Source organism: Empidonax traillii, unplaced genomic scaffold, assembly GCF_003031625.1.
Source record: "Empidonax traillii isolate 1590-97213 ecotype Southwest subspecies unplaced genomic scaffold, ASM303162v1 scaffold1349:size209088, whole genome shotgun sequence".
NCBI lineage: Eukaryota > Metazoa > Chordata > Aves > Passeriformes > Tyrannidae > Empidonax > Empidonax traillii.
This window is the reverse complement of record NW_020956542.1, coordinates 34,701-37,450: the sequence shown is the minus strand read 5'-3', so window position 1 is coordinate 37,450 and position 2,750 is coordinate 34,701.

Here is a 2,750-nt window from a genome sequence, read left to right as displayed (position 1 = left end):
CTGCCCAGCGCAGCTGTGTTCTCAGCAGCATGGCCTCAATGCTTGTGACTGCTGCCTGTTCAAGGACAGACGTGTTGGTCACATAGTCAGTCCAGTGGATGTTTAGGATTGTACGGAGGCAGCGCTGATGGAAGCGTTCTAAGAGACGCAAGTGGTGCCGGTAAATGACCCATGATTCAGAACCATATAGAAGAGTAGACAGCACGATGGCTCTGTAAACACTGATCTTAGTACTTTTCTTCAGGTGTTTGTTTTGCCACACTCTTTTACGGAGTTTACCAAAGGCACTGTATGCCTTTGCTAACCTGTTGTCAATTTCAGCATCAATCTTACCGTCTGAGGAGATGATGCTTCCCAGATAATTAAACTGTTGGACTGATTTGAGTGTTGTTTCACCAATGGTGATATGGGGATGATGGAAGGCTTCCTGAGGTATGCATTGTAGATGCACTGATAAAGATTAAAAAATGACTTAGCAGATATAGAGAAACCTTCAGGATAGTAATCTACTGCTTACAAAAAATTTTCTGCCTTCTAAATCCCATTTTCAATAGACAAACTATCCAAATGCCCCTAAGCTTGATGATGGTACTCTTGGATGCACTGATAATGATCGCTGAAGTCAGAAATGATCAACATATCCAATATGTTGCTCAGAGCAGCAGCAGCTCTTTCTGGTTTTCAAATGGTTTCCTGACCAAGACATATGGATTGTGGGTTGTCTTTTGGTTTTCCCTCTTTTTCCCCATTCTATAATAGAAATTAAGGGTTTTTCTTTGCAGATATTTAATGCTTCATATTTAAGTCAATTTGACTACCTTATAACAACACTTTACTGTACATTATCATGTGGCTACTGGTTATCCACACAGGGATCTTGGCTGATTCAGAGGCAGAAGGAAGTTATAGAAAACTGTCATTTTCAGTCTGTGATACAATCTCAAGCCTTGTGATTCCCAGAGCCTGGTGTATTCCCTCAAGGAGTCTCTTCTGCAGTACAAACCTTTCCACTAATGGCATGCAAGCTGAGACAATAAGACAGAATTAGTCTCAGAATTACCCAAAATCTCTAGTAAGATTTTAACAAGATACTTTCCAGTATACAGATAACACACAGTGTGCAGAACTGGAAAGCACACTGTTTATCCTTAGTGTGAAAGATTCATGCAATGACCATGGTACCACGGTTCTCGTGTGATGTGTACTTATGTACTTTGTTACGTTTCCCATATGTTGTTCTGTCTGAGTTAGGTAGAAACTTTATATCTGCTACTCGATATTGAAGCACATGACATCCTTCTATGGAAGTAGTCATGGAAGCATGAGTATAGCAGGGCTGGGAAGATACTTTACGCATGACCACATTTCCCTCATTTAGAGTTTGTGGGAGTAAGAAGTGCTTTCAACTTGGCTTCATAAGGATCAGGACAAGATGGCACTACGAATTTGGCATATGGGTCAAAAATTATTTCCATAACTTTCACAGAAACCATCATATATATCTATAGGACTTCAACCTAATTACTTCTCTTTTTTAATGCATTTCTACTGAAAACTTGTAACAAATTAATATTAGTTTCCAAACTTCAACAGAGCATAAGGACTTCCTGATATTGTTCAGTTGACGATGCTTTTGCTGACTGCAGAATCCGTGTTTGATTATCCTCTGCTGAGGATGAAGAGTAACTCCACCAATCACAAAATAAATACCATGTAAATAGAAATTAATAGAATTAAATTTCCTTCTTTGTGTTTCTTTCTTTCTTTCTTGGCAGAGTATAATGAAAATACTATATGAAATGTAGGTGCTGGTGAGTCACATATGTTTTTTTCCCCAGTATTTGTTTTTTGCATTAAGGTATGTTCATGACTAATGCTACATAAGTCAATAGTTCAGTTTCTCTATTCAAAAAAATCCCAAGAGATTAGAGCAAAATCTCACAGCTGTCCATTAAACAGCCAGAAACCTATGGTTACAAAAAAGTAATTATATCTTGATAAGTCTATTTTTTAAAGACACTGAAATTAAAATGATATTGGATGTATTCCCATTTTTTAACAAATATACTTTTACCTTGCCTAAAGTGCATTTTACTGCTATAATGTCCTGAATTTTGTGAATAAAGTTGACAGTCAAGAAAATTACTATATAAGAAGTTGCTTCTGTCCATCCTGATTTGTTTCTGAAACACGATAAAAACATCACAGATGCATACTATATTGTACAGAGAGCATACATATGCATTAAAGTCACTTACATTATACATTTTAGTGATGTAATTGTGAAATATGTTCTTTTTACATTCCTAATTATGGAGCAGAACAGATGGCAAACACTTAGTTCAAAGTTATGTCACTTTTAGTCTTTGCTCAGAGTATATGTTAGGCAACATTTGCAGTCCCTAGGCAAAGTGCCTTGCTGCTGTGGTGTTGCTGTTTCAGACTGCAACATGTAGTTCAGGCAACATGCTGAGCAGAGATGCCAACCTCCTCCTCCCTGTAGACATAATGGAGGATAGTAGACGCCTCTGAAAAGTGATCCAGAAGCACTGAAAAAAATGCCAGTCACTTTAAACTAGCTTCGTAAGCAACTATGTTTTGCCAATTCAGTGAATATATAAAAGAAATTTCATTCCTTAACTTCTTAACATTAGATGCTGCAGCAGGTATTTAAATTTAATTTACCATACAGTTCGATGTTTTCCACCATATCAAGGATTTTAGCTGGCTCTTCTACTGGGGCAAAAAGC